The 21,643-nt window shown below is 37.9% G+C and overlaps 1 non-coding gene across 1 annotated transcript; it reads left to right on the top strand.

The window, feature by feature from the left end:
* Nucleotides 1-1,238: 1,238 nt before the first annotated feature.
* Nucleotides 1,239-1,406, top strand: LOC138989045 (U1 spliceosomal RNA). Its single transcript, XR_011465287.1, has one exon. It is a non-coding gene; the product is annotated as a U1 spliceosomal RNA (small nuclear RNA).
* Nucleotides 1,407-21,643: the final 20,237 nt, after the last annotated feature.

A 21,643-nucleotide genomic window follows, 5' to 3' on the forward strand; every position in this document is an offset into this window, starting at 1 on the left:
TTAAAAGTTACATCTGTACTACACACCTTAGAAGTATTTTCTTTTTAAGAATTTTTGAAATGGTTAAAAAGAAAACCATATTTCACAAGTTCAGTAGGTGAAATTATAGAAAATAAGTTTCTCTGCTACTTTCTAAGATTGTAAGTATGTGTCCTAAAAAGGGCATTCAGAGATGAAGTATAAATAAAAGCAGTTCAGGCCAATCAAATTAAACAGTCACATTAAAGAAAATGTAAGGTTATCCATTCTTTTAAACAGACATTGCTAATTTTTCTTTTTAATATACATTGGATATAAAGACAAATATGGAAAGGTTCCCATTCTTGAACAATTCATTGTACAGATTAAGCAATATATACGTATGCAAATGATTACAATAAAAAGTTCTAAGTGTTTCAGTAATGATGGACACATAGTAGTTGAAAACACCTAGGGAAGAGCAACTAATGCTTAACCAAGATGTCAACACATCATTTATATTACACAAAGTCTTGAAGAGAAGTCGGAATTTCCTAAGAATGTAGAGAAGAAAAAATTCAGAGGGAACGATGTGTGCCAAGAGCTAAGAAATTTGTAAGACTATGACACTCCCAGGAAGTAGACAATAATTTAGTATCAGGAGGAAATAGTGAAAGATGACATTGGAAATAGAGGCTGAAATCACTTAATTTAGGTCTTTGAGGATCAGGCTGGGAAGTCTGGGCAATATTCTTAGACCACTTAAGTTTTAAGTAGTAAAGACAGGCATGATGCATTACAAAAGTATATTTAGGCTAAAAGTGTGCCTGAAAATTACATTGATAAGTTAAGACAAAGGAATAAATAACCCTAAAAAATTCAGTGGCTTAAAACTCCATAATTTTTTTCTTGCTCATCTAACATGTCCTTATGGGAGTTTAGGTCAGCAAGGCAGCTCTCTTCCAAGCTATCATGTAGAGGCTTAGGTTCTGTCTCTCTTGGGACTCTGCCTTCTTCTGCATTCAGCTGGTGCAGAAAGGAGAGCATGAAGGAGACACAACTACCCTCCCAGGGTAAGTACGGGAATTGTTACAGATCACTTTCATTGATTTGAATATAGTCATGAAGTCACGCCATTACAAAATGGACTAGAGAATCTGTTCTAACCTATTCTTTATGCATGGCCAATGTGAAAAGTGCATGAGGTGCAATTTAAATCCAAATGTCTCACATACACTTTACAAAGATCTAAAGGTTCCTACTAAAGATAATGCATGATTATACTTACCTGGCAGGGGAGATACCATGATCACGAAGGTGGTTTTCCCAGGGCGAGGCTTATCCATTGCACTCCAGATGTGCTGACCCCTGCGATTTCCCCAAATGTGGGAAACTCGACTGCATAATTTGTGGTAGTGGGGAGAAAAAAAAAATAAAGATAATGCATGATTAATGTGCTAACTATTGAGACCACTACAGCATAGAATATTGAAGATACATATGTGAATTCAGTAGCAATAAATGGGAAAAAGCTTAACAACTCTAACATCACTGTACTTGAAAAAAAGAGCATTTTCAGTCAAGTATTTGCTTAAAATGCAGTATAGAGATCCTTTAAAACATTTATCCAAAGGGCCCTTTCATCTAGTGACCTCTAAAGAGGCTCCTGGGGCCCAGGACTGACTTAAAACAAGAAGGACACACTTACAGACTGAGGATGACTCAAGATAGACAAAGATAAGACAGCAAATGATTCCACAAGCAGTGAACAAAATAAGCATATGTTGTTTGTGAAAATCAGTGATTTTAGTTGAACCTGAATACTTGGACTAAAAAAGGAACCATCTGATATTTTAAAGAGTAGGCAAAATGATGAGAAGAGTTAAAAAAGGATAAGAAAGAGTTATCTTTTGAAAGAATTTCAAAATAATGTGTATGCAGGATACAAAATTCTCTTGACCTGAATACATACTGGGAAGAAAGGAGTTTTCCTAGGACTCTTTGAGCCATATTTATAAAACTACTTAGATACACAGGAGACAGACTTGACACTAGTGACCTAAACAAAACCAGCTTCCTTCTCCTTCTCATCTTCATTCACCACAATCATGATGTTACTTGCTACCTATGGTTAGTATCTGTAGCAACCTTCCTTGAGCACTAGACATTGCGGGGAATATGCAAAGAATCTATATTTAATAATATTAAATCAATAACATATTAATTAATGCTGCTGCTGCTAACTCGCTTTAGTCGTGTTCGACTCTGTGCAACCCCATAGACGGCAGCCCACCAGGCTCCCCTGTCCCTGGGGATTCTCCAGGCAAGAACACTGGAGTAGGTTGCCATTTCCTTTTCCAATGCATGAAAGAGAAAAGTGAAAGTGAAGTCGTTCAGTCGTGTCCGACTCCTAGCGACCCCATGGACTGCAGCCTACCAGGCTCCTCCGCCCATGAGATTTTCCAGGCAAGAGTACTGGAGTGGGGTGCCATTGCCTTCTCCGAAGTACCACTCTAACTGTGGAACAAAAAATGTCATTGTTTTAAGTCTCTATTTTTTCTCATTTATTTACCAGAATAACTTGTACCTTGGCTAACTTTACTACAATTCATTCTACATATTGCAGCCAGAATAAATATCCTAAAGTGGAATTCTGATCATCTTACTGCCTAGAATAAACCTTTTCAGGGAATCTGTATTTTATACAGACTGTACTCCCTTGCATGTCATCCATTCCTCTCCATCATCCAAATCCTGCCTACCTTTTCATTTTACCCTTACTTATTGTCATATTATGCTCAAATTATGCTGAAATATTTCCTCAAATAACAAAAATTTTCCATTTTTATATGGTTATACATTTCCTTTGAATACTCTAATTTTTATCTACATTAATACCTACTTCAATATCTATTTCAAATACTCCATTTCCTTTCACTGTTCTTCACAGTCTGAGTGAGCTGCTTTCTTGACACTCTCAGGCTGTCCAGGCATATCTCTTTCACTGATACCTTTAGATACTGCTTTAAGCACTGGTTTATCTATTAACTCCCATATTAACTTTTATGATATTTGGAAGTATGACCTGCATCTGTTTTCTTCCTCCTTTTTTGTAGTCCGTGTTTGGTACAGTAAATGATATCTAGTACATACTTGATAGGGCTTCCCTGGTGGCTAAGTGGTAAATAATTCACCTGCCAATGCAGGACACACAAGTTCAATTCCTGGGTCAGGAAGATCTCCTGGAAAAGGAAATGGAAGTCACTCTAGTATTCTTGCCTGGGAAATCCCATGGACAGAAGAGCCTGGCAGGCTACAGTCCATGGGGTTGCAAAGAGTTGGACACAGCTACTGAACAACAACAAAACCAAACACACTTGGTGTTTGTTGATTGATTTCCGTGTAGTGTGATGGACACAGAGATCATGGAAGTAACTGCTGCTCAGGTGTAAATAAACCAACTAATCTCCTTCAGAGTTTTCCTTCACAATGAGTCGCCACACTCAAGGGAGTTTGCTTCTGTGTGCAGCTTTTATCTGATGACTCATGACACCATTGGTATAAAGACCTTGCTATTAGGCCTAATGTAGGACACCTGATGGACCATGTACATTCCTCCATAGTGATGGCTCAAGATTCTTGGTCCTAAAGTGCTTTAGGACTTTTCAGTCTACTCAATACTTCCATCCTCTCCTTCCATCCCCTCAACATCCCAGATGTTGATTCCTAGTTAATAGCCTGTATGCTAAATTCCAATTTATCTTTTCCTTATGGACAGCTAAGTGTGACAGATGTTACCAGAAGATGTCTGATAAAGCAGACTATTAGATGGGGTTCTGAAGTGAATCATTTGTTACCTGGTAGGATATGAGGACCCTATCACTAATGATAGCTGAACTTTAGAAAGCTCCTAGCATGAGTTGAATTATTAAAATCCTCACCAGTGAAAAACTGTGATAGTGAACAGATAGAAGGACCTGTACTAGTAGGTGCCACTTATTAGATGTTTGAGAAGTATAGAGGAAATAATAGCTATAAGGACAATGGAACTGGATGGCTAAATGTCACTGATACTCTAGAAAAATGTAACAGAAAGCTGCTAGATGTTCACAGGCAATTAAAATTCAGTTCAGTTGCTCAGTCATGTCTGCTTCTTTGCAACCCCATGGACTGCAGCACTCCAGGCTTCCCTGTCCATCACCAACTCCCAAAGCTTGCTCAAACTCATGTCCATTGAGTTGGTGATGCCTTTGGCATCACAGGAAATTAAAAGTCAACTCTGAAAACCAAAAGACCACCCTGGCAAACTATGAAGATACTTTTGTAATTCAAAGGCAAAGAAAACTAAGGACTGGACAAAGGACATAATAGTCACAAAGGGTGAACTCCCAAGAAGGGTAGACATACAACCAAGGCATTGTCTATTATAGCAGCATTAGACCCCCAGTTAGGACCAACAGAAATCTTGGAATTTATTAAGAAGATACATGGGAGAATTCTGCACAACATTTTCCAACACCTGACTTCTCTGTTGACTATGAATCTGCTAATTAAGAGCAAGCACTCCAAGAAGAGAGAAAAATACACAGAGAACTTCCCCCTATAAGACATGTGTTTCTTTAAGACCTTTCATCACCTTTGCTTCTGGCTACTGGACCTATAACTCACATTAAGTTGCATCATAGTTCAGTTAGGGGCATGTTGGGCCTCATAAGAAAGAAATAGGGCTATACTCCAAGGGAGCTGCAAGCCTGAACTAGAATATACCAGCTAAAGTTAAGGAGCATGTACAGACTGGATTATAAGAATGCTTGATGAAGGTAGTCAGAACATAAAATGGAGATAAGGGAGAGGTTATTGATTTAGGAGCATTATTCCAAGTTATAGGATTTAACAGCAGGAAAGTACCCCTAAAACGTTCTAAGCAATGTGGAGGAAGAGATGACACATTCGATGTGGAGTTAAAAAGCCACAATTTCCATGGCTGATGATTTAGGAAAGGATTAAAAGGCTCAATGTAAGACACATCACAGAATTACATTCATGAGATAGCCTATGTGCACCATTTACTAAGACCTTAAGGGATATGCTGGTGAAAGGGACACTAGCATAATTATAAAGTCAGTAATGGCTCTCCTCATTTTTGGGGAAAAGTCATTATAGAATTGGACTAGCTGATAAAAATTAGCACAACAGAATCCTAAAGCAATAAAGGCAAGGTTCAATCCTTAACTGCCAGAAGTTGACTAAATTTCATAATGAGTAACAGGCTTAAATTGCAGATTTAGGAGTAATGACTCACAGAAAGTTGTGGAAGTGGTTAAAAGAACTTAGTGTCCTAGGGAAAACAGTAATTATAAATGGGAAGCCAATAAGGACACCACTCAGCTTATATCATAAGAGAGAAAAAAAAATCATAGCTGGACTACCAAGTAGCTAGTGGGAGTTAAACCTCACCTTACCCTCCACCAGATAAAAGGTAATAAACTCTTGCCAGTTTTCAGGCATAGAACCCATTTCCTGACGATTCAGCTGGGCCCACTGGAAGAAGGACCCTGCAACATTATAAAAGTAGTTTGATAAAAGCTCTGTAAGTGCTTCCCCAAAGATTCTTACAATAATGTGACGTATCATGATGCCCTCTCCTTACTCCTCCCTGCCCTGGTATGAGAGTACGAGCATGTGATTGATGTGTTCATGTAAAATATAAAGTTCTGGTTAAGATTCAGATTATTTTGGTTCCAGTGAATCCAAACACCTGTCTGATTTTAATTTTCATGTCCCCCAACTATATAATTTGACTTGCATACACAACAGTTTGTGCAAGCCAAACACTGAGCCTAAGCCATAGGTTAATAGCTTTTATGCAGAAGGCCAGATTTTTTATGTAGAAGGTCGATCTAGTCAAAGCTATGGTTTTTCCAGTAGTCGTGTATGCATGTGAGAGTTGGACTATAAAGAAAGCTGAGTGCCAAAGAACTGATGCTTTTGAACTGTGGTGTTGGAGAAGACTCTTGAGAGCCACTTGGAGACACCAACCAGTCCATCCTAAAGGAAATCAATCTTGAATATTCAATGGAAGGACCGATGCTGAAGCTGAAGGCCAAATACTTTGGCCACCTGATGTGAAGAACTGATTCAATGGAAAAGACTCCAATGCTGGGAAAGATTGAAGGCAGGAGGATAAGGAGATGACACAGGATGAGATGGTTGGATGGTATCACCAAGTCATGGACATGAGTTTGAGTAAGCTCTGGGAATTGGTGATGAACAGGGAAGCCTGATGTGCTGCAGTCCAAGGGGTTTCAAAGAGTCAGATACGACTGAGTGACTGAACTTAACTGAGAAGACCAGATAGCAATCAATGAGACTACCGCTTATCACAAGCAAGACAATAAGTTTTAAAAAAATTACATCACAAGGGATTGGGAAAAATCACTCTATTCTTAAAGATCTAAAATACACAGGAGTAGTGGTTTTCATTTAGACAGACTGGGCCATAGGAGCAAGAAGTAGCTAGTGGTCTTCCACTTCAGTAATACTGTTAAGAATTTAGTGATCACTGGCATGCCATATCATATGTTCCAAAGTAAAAGACCAATAATTGAAGCTTGTACCTCCAAACATAATGAAATTAAAACACACACACACACACACACACACACCCTGATAAGCTTCTTTAGAGGAGTATACTCCACATCTGGGCATACTGTCTAGGCTCATATACTGTGTAACACAATGTTACTAGCTTTGAGCATGGCCCCAAATAGGAAAGAGCTCTACAGCAGATCTGGTTTGCAGTGTAAGCTGTCATGCATTCTGACAGACCTAATGGTGTAAGAGATAGTAGTAATGGTTCAGTTTAATGCAGTTCAGTCACTCATTCGAGTCCAACTCTGTGATCCCATGAACCACAGCATGCCAGGCCTCCCTGTCCATCACAAACTCCTGGAGTTCACCCATACCCATGCCCATTAAGTTGGTAATGCCATCCAACCATCTCATCCTCTGTTGTCCCCTTCTCCCCCTGCCCTCAATCTTTCCCAGCATCGGGTCTTTTCCAGTGAGTCAGTTCTTCACATCAGGTGGCCAAAGTATTGGAGTTTCAGTTTCAACATCAGTCCTTCCAATGAACACAGGTCCTTTAGGATGGACTGGCTGGATCTCCTTGCAGTCCAACAGACTCTCAAGAGTCTTCTCCAACACTACAGTTTAAAAGCATCAATTCTTCAGTGCTCAACTTTCTTTATAGTCCAAGTCTCACATCCATACATGACCACTGGAAAAACCATAGCCTTGACTTGGTGGACCTTTGTTGACAAAGTAATTTCTCTGCTTTTTAATATGCTGTCTAGGTTGGTCAGAAATTTCCTTCCAAGGAGTAAGCTTCTTTTAATTTCATGGCTGCAAACACCATCTGCAGTGATTTTGGAGCCCCCCAAAATAAAGTCAGCCACTATTTCCACTGTTTCCCCATGTATTTGCCATGAAGTGATGGGACCAGATGCCATCATCTTCATTTTCTGAATGTTGAGCCTTAAGCCAACTTTTTCACTTTCCTCTTTCGCTTTCATCAAGAGACTCTTTAGTTCTTCTTCACTTTTCTGCCATAAGGGTGGTGTCATCTGCATATCTGAGGTTATTGATATTTCTCCTGGCAATCTTGATTCCAGCTTGTGCTTCTTCCAGCCCAGCGTTTCTCACGATGTACTCTGCATATAAGTTAAATAAGCAGGGTGACAATATCCAGCCTTGACATACTCCTTTTCCTATTTGGAACCAGTCTGTTGTTCCATGTCCAGTTCTAACTGTTGCTTTCTGACCTTCATACAGGTTTCTCAAGAGGCAGATTGGGTGGTCTGGTATTCCCATCTCTTTCAGAATTTTCCACAGTTTATTGTGATCCACACAGTCAAAGGCTATGGCATAGTCAGTAAAGCAGAAATAGATGTTTTTCTGGAACTCTCTTGCTTTTTCCATGATCCAGCAGAAGTTGGCAATTTGATCTTTGGTTCCTCTGCCTTTTTTTTTTTTTTTTTTAATTTTATTTTATTTTTAAACTTTACATAATTGTATTAGTTTTGCCAAATATCAAAATGAATCCGCCACAGGTATACGTGTGTTCCCCATCCTGAACCCTCCTCCCTCCTCCCTCCCCATACCATCCCTCTGGGTCGTCCCAGTGCACTAGCCCCAAGCATCCAGTATCATGCATCGAACCTGGACTGGCATCTCGCTTCATACATGATATTTTACGTGTTTCAATGCCATTCTCCCAAATCTTCCCACCCTCTCCCTCTCCCACAGAGTCCATAAGACTGTTCTATACATCAGTGTCTCTTTTGCTGTCTCGTAAACAGGGTTATTGTTACCCTCTTTCTAAATTCCATATATATGCATTATTATACTGTATTGATGTTTTTCCTTCTGGCTTACTTCACTCTGTATAATAGGCTTCAGTTTCATCCACCTCATTAGAACTGATTCAAATGTATTCTTTTTAATGGCTGAGTAATACTCCATTGTGTATATGTACCACAGCTTTCTTATCCATTCATCTGCTGATGGACATCTAGGTTGCTTCCATGTCCTGGCTATTATAAACAGTGCTGCAATGAACATTGGGGTACACATGTCTCTTTCCCTTCTGGTTAAAAACCAGCTTGAACACCTGGAAGTTCATGGTTCACATATTGCTGAAGCCTGGTTGGAGAATTTTGAGCATTACTTTACTAGCATGTGAGATGAGTGCAATTGTGTCATAGTTTGAGCATTCTTTGGCATTAGCATTACCTTTCTTTGGGATTGTAGTGGTGGTAGGGGGTAAAATAATGTCCCATGGAAGTTACAGAAAGTGCTAGTTAAGAAACATAATAAAGATCTCTGGGGCTCTGGAGCAAGGCCATGCCTTCTACAACATACAGGCCTCTTGAGAAAAAAGTCCTGGCATGTTTTCGGTGGAGAAGTGCCTGATGAGACAACAAAAACCTATGAGACTGAACTATCCCCATGAGATGGATTCTGTCATTTGAACCAAGTTTTAAGATTTTCAGGAATATGATGCATACATAGTCTCATAGGTTTTTGTTGTCTCATCAGGCACTTCTCCACCGAAAACATGCCGATGGAGTATTACTCAGCCATTAAAAAGAATACATTTGAATCAGTTCTAATGAGATGGATGAAACTGGAGCCTATTATACAGAGTGAAGTAAGCCAGAAGGAAAAATACCAATACAGTATACTAACGCATATATATGGAATTTAGAAAGAGGGTAACAATAACCCTGTGTATGAGACAGCAAAAGGGACACTGATGTATAGAACAGTCTTATGGACTCTGTGGGAGAGGGAGAGGGTGGGAAGATTTGGGAGAATGGCATTGAAACATGTAAAATATCATGTATGAAACGAGATGTCAGTCCAGGTTCGATGCACGATACTGGATGCTTGGGGCTAGTGCACTGGGACAACCCAGAGGGATGGTATGGGGAGGGAGGAGGGAGGAGGGTTCAGGATGGGGAACACATGTATACCTGTGGTGGATTCATTTTGATATTTGGCAAAACTAATACAATTACGTAAAGTTTAAAAATAAAATAAAATTAAAAAAAAATAAAGTTGTACCTCTGTGATCAGATACAATTAGGGCTAGAGGTTATAAACAGCTGTGTGAGCAAACAGCTCAGATCTGCATATCATTCACCACTGCTGGACCAGTGCTGTTCTTGCAGGCTACAATCTGATATATAAAGAATCTTGTTTGAACAGCAATAAAGTAAAAACTGACACTTTATGAATGTGCCAAATATAAGCAATATCTTCACTGAAGTCTTCCTCAAGAGTGGACTTGAAAGTTAATGATGAATGAAATATATCCCAATGGACAGCTTCATGCTGTCCATATGAACATCATTTTGTTGTAAAAAAAATAAAAAGAAAAGTGGTCTGATACTATAATTTATATGGTGCCATGAGCAGTGGCAAATAGCCTAGCTGTTCATGACCTGGGCAATGAAAGTATGGAATGGGTCCATGGTATGAACCTATGGCAGACATAAGGGAGCAGGAACAAAGCGTGAAGACCTTTGTATGGATGCACATCATAGAGCATGTACCACAGGAGACTAATTAACAAGCAGAACACTCAGCTCATTGGCATTAAGGAGCCTAAGTCATCAACTATACTCCTGCTGCTGTGTTGTATACAAAAGAGAGTGGTCACATCGGAAAAGATGAGACTATTCATTGGACCAACAATATGAGCTCCCATTCAATGAGGGGCATTTATGTACATGATACTGAATGCTCATACTGCTGGCAACAGAAACTAATGCTTAGTTCCCAGAATAACACTATTCCTCAAGGAGACCAATTGGTAAGAAATTATACATTATGGTCCTTTTAATTTGGAAATCCACATATTTGCTCTACTAGAAAGAGATAAATACTGAGGATATAGAGTTTCCCTATTGCTGTGCTGACCCAACCACTGCCGTGATCTCAGGGCTGATTCCCTGGCATGAAATCCCTTGCAATATTGTACCAGACCAGGGGAATCAATTCATAGCAAAGGAGATATAAGAGTAAGCCAGGTTACATGATATCTACTGTCTGTATCAAATACCATACCACCCTACCACCTTTTTTTTTTTTTTTTTTTTTTTTTTTCCCCCAGCCTGATAGAGAAGGGCATGGTTTCCTGAATACACAGTTGAAGGATAGTTTGAAGATGTTATTACCTGAGGATTAGGTACCATCTTTAGGATGTAGTATATATACTGAATCCGTATATACACATGCTACTGTTTTCCTAACAGGAAGAATACCTGGATACCTGCTGCTGCTGCTGCTAAGTCATTTCAGTCGTGTCCGACTCTGTGCGACCCCATAGAGGGCAGCCCACCAGGCTCCCCCATCCCTGGGATTCTCCAGGCAAGAACACTGGAGTGAGTTGCCATTTCCCTCTCCAATGCATGAAAGTGAAAAGTGAAAGTGAAGTCGCTCAGTCGTGTCCGACTCTTAGCGACCCCATGGACTGCAGCCTACCAGGCTCCTCCGTCCATGGGATTTTCCAGGTAAGAGTACTGGAGTGGGGTGCCATTGCCTTCTCTGACCTGGATACCTAGATCCCTACAGTTCTGTCTATGCAGGTACAGGTCTCAACATGTGGCACTTTTTTAGCTGTAGGTTGTTTTTTTTTTTATATTAGTTTATTTATTTTAATTGGAGGTTAATTACTTTACAATATTGTATTGACACTTTCATCAGAGAACTCTGCAAAAAGTCACTTTGGGCACTCTGATGAGTCATTATACTCCCAAGATCCTTTCTGGGTTATCCTGCAACATAATTACAAGCTAGAGCATTAACCTCTAATAAATATCTTGCATACCAAACTCCATCTCAATCTCTGCTGCTAGAAACCTCAACTGGTAACAAGCAGTATTAAAGTGTAATCGCTATACTACATAGGAAGTGTATGTATACTACATATGAAGAATATCCCTAAAGCTTCCTTTAGAGATATATATTTTATGGACATATCACTGTTGGAATTTCTGTTAACTTTTACAGTAAATCCCTATTTGGAGCTCTTGTAGCCTGATAAGCAGGGAAAATGGCAGGTTAGTAAATTTAAAAACAACAGTGACACAAATATGTCACATTTATGAACATGATACATAATTAGCTTCTACTCAGTTGTCCTGTGACTAGCCCAGAAAAGTCAGAATCTCATTTATGCTAGCTGTGTACTGTGTTTAGTCGCTTCAGTTGTGTCCGACTCTTTGTGATCCCATGGATGGTAGCTCACCTGGTTCCTCTGTCCTTGGGCAGTCCCCAGGAAAGAATACTGGAGTGGGTTGCCATGCCCTCCTCCTGGGGATCTTCCAAACCCTGGGATCGACTTAGGTCTCCCACATTGTGGACGAATTCTTTACTGACTGAGCCACCAGGGAAGCCCAAGAATACTGGAGTGGGTAGCCTTTCCCTTCTCCAGGGGAACCTTTCTGATCTAGGATGTGAACCGCAGTCACCTGCACTGCAGGCAGATTCTTTACCTGCTGAGCTACCAGAGAAGCCAAGCCATGCATCATTTACTATTTAATACATTAACAACACAGGCTGCTGCTGCTAAGTCACTTCAGTCATGTCTGACTCTGTGCCACCCCATAGACAGCAGCCCACCAGGCTCCCCGTCCCTGAGATTCTCCAGGCAAGAACACTGCAGTGGAATTGAAAATGAAGGAATATAATTTCATCAAAATTGTTCCATGAGAGAGAGGAGAAGGAAGAAGAAACAGATGAGAAGTAGAAAACCTAATATGGAAATACAGATATATTTGGGTGAAAAATCAAACATCCATACTCTACAAGTATCATCTATTATTGATGTTTACTAACCTGTGCACTTCTGCGAAGGAAGATTCAAGCAGAACCTTGGAAGTTGCTGGAGAAAACATTTCTTACATTCCAGATTTAGGTTAACATTAATCAAACACTAACCTTGACATTATGCCATTTACTGTTTATCAAAAATCCAAAAAATGCAAGTCTAGTACCTATTTTAACAGTATCATGTTTGCTTTTTAAAAATATCATTTTGACAACAAAATCTATAATGCAGATTATAAAATCAAAAGTTTAGAAACTGAGTGTTATAACCATCAGACTCGGACTTAAAAGTATTAGATTTTCATAAAGTGCCTTTCTGAGAAGATACATACCCATCTGTAAAACGTGTGCACTAAGCAGAAAAAGAGCAAAATACCAATGAGGCAGCAGTTAACCCCAGATGCTGCACTGGAGGCATTTTTTTAAAGGCATTATTTTAAAAGAAGGAATGTTACAAAAACAATTACTACAATTATACTTGAAGGCGGTGCCATGTGATGCTTAAATAAAATCCTCAGTTATTTACAATCATGTTCTCAATGTTTAGAGAAATGAGGCTCAGGAAATTTAAGTAACTTACCCAAATTCACAAAGCTGGACAGGATAAGGGTTGGCAGTAACTCATGCCTGTGACTCTGCCTAATCAGGTTATTATATAATATACCCTGTGAAGAGACAGTTTTCCAAAAGTGGTGAAGAATTGAGGAGAAGAGGAAAGTCACTCACGGAACAAATATTAACAAGCCTGGAATACCTACGTCTACGTCGCATCACGTCATATCACGTCTACCTCAGGTGTACTTCAAGTCATGCCTATCTATGTCACCTCACGTCACGTCTGTTTACGTCTACATCACTTCACGTCACGTCTGGCACCTCCTCTACCTCCATAGCTCCACCTATGTAGATATACTGACATAAATGTTGTCTTGGGGTGTGTCAGGGAGGCTTTTATTTGAGGCAGTTGGCAGACAGTATTTTCAGAGAGGACTTGTCTTTAAGGAGGACAGTGGCTTCCAACTATATAGCATGTACTTAGGTTTTCTAGTAGTAAGTATTGTAGAAAGAGAAGAAGCTAGGAAGAATGGTAAAAAGTTTGAAATTTGCAGTTATGAGGAGACAACTTACAGACTGAACTTGGATCAACTGGCCACTTTTCAAGCCTTTTTGCTAAGTATGACCCTCAGGAAAGGGAGTGATGTTTGGCACTGTGTGAAATATTAGAAACTCACACTGCATGGCAGAGCTCAGACAGACCAGTTAAAGAGAGCGTGAAACCTGAGTGGAACCTCAACCACCCATTCTTTGACAATTTCACAATGCCCTTGTGCCCGAAGACTGCTTGTAAGCAAGCCCCAGGGCCACACATAAAGAGTTCTGGAAGCAGTCATAGTTTGCTCTATATGTGGTTTTACCATAATAAACTGAGATTTATAAAGGAGGATGCTGATTTCCCTTTTTTCTTTGTAGTCTTTGTGTTTACTTGAGAAATTTTTGTTTACAAGAATCTGTTTTGTGTTAAGAAACAACTGAAAAACCTAGACGAAACCAAACTTTACAATAATCACCACCTTAGGGGTTATGCTGAATGTACAAGATAAGCATAAGCAAATTTCCCAACAAAATAGTGTCTCACTATGCGTTTGCTGTTGCTAAGGGTCGTTTGAAAGTGACTAAGCAAATGACAATTATGGTAATAATAGATGACATTTTACTAGTTACAAAATATCTTACTTGTTTTTTTAAATCTTAATTATACGAAGTTATATGGTATTAACTCATGTTTAAAGATGAGGAAATAGGTTTAGAAAGATTAACTGATTGTTTTCAAAAAACATACTCAACTAATGGCAGACCCTTTGGTTCCAGTTGTCATGCAGTCTACTGCAGCATACTGGCTTTCTCTCTTTGGGGGAAAAAAAAAATGTGTGTGTGTGTGTGTGTATATATGTGTGTGTGTGTGTGTGTGTGTATATATATATATATATATATATATATCAGAAATATACTCTTTTCATCATGGCACAATAATCTAGAAAGAAAAAATGCTTATCATAATGTAAGACTTATCTTTGAGTGAAGGGTAGCTATTTTAAATAACAAAAACCCTTTCAGTTCATAGTAGTAGAACTACTTTGAAGACAGCTGGTGTAAGTGAAGACAACATGGTAAATGTATTCAGCTCTGAAATAGCCTCTGATACTGCTCAGCTAACTTTTAATGTGTCTCACAGCTCAGCAAATGATTGAGGGTGCAGTCCTGCTGCACTTGCATTTCTTTTGTGCTCACATAACTCCCGTTAACATTGCTCAAAGTTCAGGGTACCAGGAACTAAGGGCAATTTTTCTATGTTTCCTCAGTTCTCTAAAGCTTTGAAGTCATAGACATTTAGCAATATTTTCTCAATAAGAAAGGGATATTTTGCACAGAAATAAGAAAGCTGCAGGGAAGCCCTTGCTTACTGTAGGAAATCGCTGATGTACAGAGTCACGTGACACATGGCTCTGGTAGGGCACCAGCTGCTTGGAACCACCTCAGGGCTGTAGGCTGTGGGAAGATAACTCCCATTGGCTGTATGTACACCTGATTGGCTGGATGACAGCAATGCCTTCCAGCCCTGCAGTTTCTTTTCCAATATTCACCAGATGCAATTAGCAGAGTCAGAAGGAAGCAACTTAAAATCTGCCAAAATAGGTCAGTAACCTCATTGTTTGCCCATTAGTTTAATCACAGGATATGTGTTTAGAGCCACAAAAGTCCTATGAAAATTATACAAAAGCACCCATTCACTCCTAAGTTTTGCCATAGTTCCTTATTCTGTAAACATCATATGTAAAATAGATCTCAATGAAAAGCGGAGCCGTATCCAATTGAGAGGTGGCTCAGATGGAAAGCATCTGCCTGCAATGCGGGAAACCTGTGTTCAATCCCTGGGTCGGGAAGATCCCCTGGAGAAGGAAATGGCAACCCACTCCAGTACTCCTTCCTGGAAAATTCCATGGACAGAGGATCCTGGTAGGCTACAGTCCATGGGGTTGCAAAGAGTCAGACACGACTGAGCGACTTCACTTTCACTTTTCATATACAACTTAGAAAAATCTTAAGTTTCCTTTAAAAGTTAGTAGTTGGAGAAATGCAGGATATTGATATTATTATACACTACAGCTTATAGATTAAGATATGCACATGCTTTTCCTATTTCCTCAACTTGCACCTTACCCTAATATTTTCCTATAAATAATGATTCATAGATAGATTTCAAAAAACTAAATCATATGGTAAATACACTCTGTAGTGTTATTTAAAAGAATGCAAACAAATTATCATCCCTTAAAGGCTGTGAACCAGAGAAGGCAATGGCAACCCACTCCAGTACTCTCGCCTGGAAAATCCCATGGACGGAGGAGCCTGGTAGGCTGCAATCCATGGAGTCGCTAAGAGTCAGACATGACTGAAGGGACTTAGCAGCAGCATCAGCAGCAAAGGCTGTGAACAAAGCTTCACCCTTAAAGCAAAATGTTGCCCCTTAATTGATTTTTTGGAGGAATCTGCTGCCTTTGAGATTTGAACTGACCCCTGCATTCAACATATTTTTTTCTGAATTTTTGGCATGCAGATGTCAAAATCTTACTAGCTAAAATATAAGTTATGTTTCAAAACAGAAGCAGTTGACAATCTTTTTCAACCTTCCTGATACATAAATTAAGACATAAGAAAGAAGCTAGAGTAAAAAGAGACAAATGGAGATAGTACAGGTGTGCTTTTCATCACATCTCCAGAAAAATTGCTGTTTTCTTCACTGATTTCTTCCTTTGCTTTATTTTTTTTTATATAAACAGTGTAACATATGTTACAATTAATCATATATAAGCCACTGGGAGAATAAATGCTGTCACAGTAATTAATGGTTTAACTTACTCTGAGTATTTTCAATATTAATAACCTAAATGGGACTATTGTGTTACTGTGAACAGGAACATATGTTGCTTTTTGCATTTTGTCTCTTAGAAATAAAAAAGTAAGCCTGCTTATTCTTCGTAGGTTTTGGTCAGTGGCTTAAGATTAGAAGCAGGCTGGAGGAATACTGTCAACACCCTGTGTTCCAGGATGGATTGGTACAATATGCTGCCATTCCAATAGGCTTCAAACCTTACCTTTTTTGCCTCTATTCTTCAGATAGTTTAGGATGGTATAAGGGATTTTGGACATAATGAATAGTGCTCTTCATCAAACAAGCAAGCAAGCAAATAAACAAAACTTGAATAATCATCAAAGCAATTTTTACCAGTTTGTAGGATTATATCAAGAGCCCTCTTGTGAAGGACTCAACATCAAACCTTAATGTTCCTTCCCAATAGTACAGGGACTCATTATTTAAATCTGTTTTCTGTTCACAGGTCTTATAGAAAGAGCATCATCTAGCAGCATAAAAAATATTTTTGCTTCCCACATATTGTTTGCTCATTATGGTCTTTTATGTTTCTGTTAATTATTTATTGTTTTGTTATTGTTGTTCTATATTAAGATAGGACCCTCATAATTTAGAGTATCCTCATGGTTATAGGAAGATTTTGATTGTAAGAAAGCAATAGGTAAAAGAGTGTTTGGCTACCACTCACCATTCAACCAGAAAGGTAAAATGATTCCCACTTAGAAAGATAATTTCTAAAAATTCCTTTCATTGAAAGAATAGACCCAGAAAAAAAATGTGTTAATTTTAGCTAATTTTATTGTTATTTAACTTAGGAAGGAAATATCAAAATAAAAAGATAAAAGTAGCAGTAAATTTAAAAAATAACAAAATAACCAAAATTCCAGGAAGAAAATGTTGGTATATAGAAGAGAGTGATAGAGCTATTATAATTATTATAACAACCTTGAAGCAATTAAGTGATTCATTTAGAATAATCCCATGTGAACTAGACCTGTATTTCTGTCTGCTATTACACACTGAGTGGCCAGAACCTGGTTGAGTCCCAGGAAAATAGGATTAGAGCCAAAAATGTGTATTTTATAACAATATATGCAAGATGAGTGGATAGGCTGTAGGTAAGCACAACCATAAAAATAAAATTATGCTCATGTTAAATGTTACAATCAGAATATTTGCTTTATTTAGTGAGTCTCAGTATTCCAAGTTAAAAAGCCTCAATCATCTTGGCCAAGTGAAGTACTTAAGCTATCACAAGTGCCTTAAGAGGGACAGTGTTACTTGAAGTCAATCATTTAAGAATCTCTTACAAAACAGTACCCAAAGTTGAAATATTCAAAAACATTAAACTCTTTTATATTTGTATTTTAGGAAAAAAAGCTTCAACTAGTTTATTAACTTTCACATATTTTTCCTACTTATGAAGAAATAATTTTTCCTTGAACGTTTTAATATTAGCTAACCCAGCAACATAGTGCTGAAGAAATTTTGTGTAATTAGATACAAGATGGAACTGGGTGAATAATTATAATTCCTGGATATTGACATTAAGAATTCAACAAGGCTTTAGTTCTTTAAAGTTACTGAAGCCAGTGACATTTTTTTCCATATAGTGTTCTGGTATAGTTTATGACAGTCACCATGGTTAATTTCAAAAATTCCTTTTAATTATTAAGGTCAGGGGCCTTCTTCCAATGTTTATCTGAAAATCTGAAAGACAGAAATAAATGCTATTTCTGGCCTCAGAGTTGTATAAACACATAAGGAATTTAATTATTTTGAAAAATTGAGTCTAAAGGTTTTATTTGCTTAATGTGGTATTCTCTTTGTATAATTTCACTTTTACTTAAATGTAAACCAGCACATCTTTGGGACTACATCTCAATTTTAAGGCCTGAGTTCACAAAACCAGGAAGTGATACATTAAGCCACCACAACAGAACACTTGATAATCAGTGTCCTAAACCACAAGATGACCCATTATTTAATGAAAAATCTGAAGATAGGAAGTTGAACGATTGTTTCAGTAGTTCATTGATAGTATTAAGTTTGTGTTCTCTTTCTGTCTTTTTGCTTTGTGTTTTGGCTTTAGTTTATTGTGCTTGATGCCTGTGGATACAATGTGACTTTAACAGTTCTATACATCATGTTACCATTCAATGAAGAAAGAATAGGAAAGGAACTGCCAGTGAGATATTACATTGTGTTTTGTTTTGTTTTTTTTTAATCAGTAATAAATTTCACATTAGTTTCCTAGAAAATTTTCTGATTTGTCCTTGTACTTCATTGATTAAAACTCACAGGGCCATCTCACTCTCAAAGAAGGTTGAGAAATTAGGTTTTTTTTTTTTTTTTTTATTTCTTAATTGAGGTCCCAAGGGATAAAGGGGATGGAGTTTTCTTTGAATACTTCTGATTTTGTAAAACCAAACTTGGCTCAAAGTTTATGAAATATAAAATTCATAACATATAAAGTTCTATAACATAATGAGTTAGGAAGTGAAAGTGTTAGTCATTCAGTTTTGTCTGACAGTGCAAAGCCTGCCAGGCTCCTCTGTCCATGAAATTCTCCAGTCAAGAATTCTAGAGTAGGTTGCCAGGCTCTTCTCAAGATGATCTTCCTGACCAGGGATAGAGTCTGGGTCTCCTGCATTGCAGACAAATCCTTACAGTCTGAGCCACCGAGGAAATCCAATATGAGTTAGAATATTTCCTAATTATAATTTGAAGACCATAGGATAATTGCTTTATTTTTTATTGTAATGATCCAATGAGAATTTCAATGATGTGTTTCTTTCTACCAAAAAGTATGTTAGGAGAGACTTACTTTAGATTTAGTCTTATAAAGACTCATTTATACTATCCAGGTTTATTGATATAATTTGTCATAGTTTAGCACCAGTCATTTTTAACTGAAAAATATACTAATAAATGGAATCATGTGCTGTAAATCTTTTTGGGAAGAGGGAGAATTGGAAGTAAGTGAAGTTAAAAACTGAACAACATATTTCAAGAGCTAATGCTGTAACAAATAATGAGAGATAAAAGTTACTGTTGCTCTTCTCATTGCTGGTATCCTTATAGTTAACTTTCACACCCACAGAACTGGTAACTAATAAAAATAAAGACAACAGACACTATTTGTAACCTCTATGCTGCTGTTTCTTAAACACTGTACCTCAGAATCTAGCTACCTACTCATTTCTGTAACTTTATTCATTATCACCACTAATAGCTATTGGATGCCTTATGCTTCAGTGAGGCTGGTGGTTTTAGTTGCTAAGTCATGTCCAACTTTTTGAGACCCTGTGGACTGTAGCTCAACAGGCTTCTCTGTCCGTAGGATTTCCTTGGCAAGGATATTGGAATGGGTTGCCCATATCCTTAACGAAGGGATCTTCCTGACCCAGGGATTGCACCTGCGTCTCTTGCATTAGCAGGCACATTTCTTTACATCTTAGCCATCAAGGAACCCTGTGCTTCAGTATCACACTGTTGAATCAGTATGCTAGCTGAAAAGGAGTTTGATAAGTTGTTTTTATTCCTTCCTTAATTCTGAGATACTGAAAGATACACAGAAGTGGGTAGGCTGAGAGCCACAACCCAGAATAAGTAAAGTCAGTTTCAGTATCAAGAAGATGACAAATTGAAGAAAAATCAATGAAAAAATAAAATTAGTTACACACACACACACACACACACACACACACACCTCCCAGGGCATTTTATAAGATCTGGATAAATCAAATTGGTAGTAAAGATGATTTCTTGTTCTCTCATTTGATTTTAAAGATATTTATAAGCCAGCCAATTTGCATTCTGACCATAATATAAATAATTTAACAATTGAGCTTTGGTTTTTTTCCCTGTGGGATATGAAAATATTTTATTAAAATAACCAGCATCATTTATCAAGCTGATATTTTGCATATAATGATAGGCATTTCCTTTTCAGGAAAATAAATTCCATTTATTTTCAACATGCTCATTGTATTGTACCTCTAGTAGTTCCTATGAGTGATGTTGCAAGATACTTCTGTTCATCTTATGCAGTTAGATGACAAATGTTTGTTCTTCTGCCTTGATGTATTAGAAAGTCAGAACTCCCTAGACTGCTAATGCAAAACACCTCTTTAAAATCAGACTCATGTAAAATTCTAAATATTCCCCAAGCTTTTATAAAATTTGATTAAACTATTAGATCTGTCAGTGTGCATTGTTTTACATTTTTCTTTTGAAGAAGTGAAAGAGAGCAGAGATGTATGAAAGAAAACATGATTAAAAGAGGAAGACAGAAATATGTTAATAGAAACAACTGATATCATTTTCTCTGAACTTAATATAGTATATAATTTTGAAGAATTCATTTTTATAAGTCATGACTTTCTCATTTTTAAGGATTTATATGTCCTTTGAGTTTAAGAAAGTTTCTGTGTTCAAGAATAAAGAGCATCTATCTATAATCTTTTACAGATTTCTACAAATTCATCTGAAATGAACTTATATAAGTGACTTATTAGATAATGTTTTTTAAGTATGTCACACTGAAGACAGTGTGCCATTAATGAAGAATTATGGAATGCCCTTTCAAAAATATATAGAATCTATATTTAAGATTTTTATAACTTCTTGTTATATTCTGAAGTTGTGTAAGTCCAGAATACAGAATAGACTCTATTACATGTTTAATGGTTCTATCTAATATTTTATTAATATACTTTCAAGGAATCTTACTCAAGCTTATTGTTGTTGTTCAGTCACTAGGATGTGTCCAACTCTTTATGACCCTGTGGACTGCAGCACTCCAGGCTTCCCTGTCCTTTACTATCTCCCAGAGTTTGCACAAGCTCGTGTCCATTGAATTGGTGATGCCAGCCAACCATCTCATCCTCTGTTGCTCCCTTTTGCTCCTGCCCTCCATCTTTCCCAGAATCAGGGTCTTTCCGAATGAGTCAACTCTTCATATCAGGTGGCCAAAGTATTGGAGCTTCAGCTTCAGCATCAGTCCTTCCAATGAATATTCAGGGTTGGTGTCCTTTAGGATTGACTGGTTTGACCTCCTTGCTCTCCACGGGACTCTCAAGAGTCTTCTCCAGCACTGTAATTTGAAAGCATCAATTTTTCAGTGCTCATCCTTCTTTGTGGTCCATTTCTCACATCTGTACATGACTACCAGAAAAACCACAGCTTTGACTATATGACTTTGACTTTTGACTGTGTCACTAACTTTGTTAGCAAAGTGATGTCTCTGCTTTTTAATATGGTTTCTAGGTCTGTCATAGCTTTCTTCCAAGGAGCAAACATCTTTTAATTTTGTGCTTGCAGTCACCATCCACAGTTATTTTCAAGCCAAATAAA

The sequence above is a fragment of the Bos mutus genome, chromosome 8 (assembly GCF_027580195.1).
Source record: "Bos mutus isolate GX-2022 chromosome 8, NWIPB_WYAK_1.1, whole genome shotgun sequence".
In the NCBI taxonomy this organism is placed as follows: Eukaryota; Metazoa; Chordata; class Mammalia; order Artiodactyla; family Bovidae; genus Bos; species Bos mutus.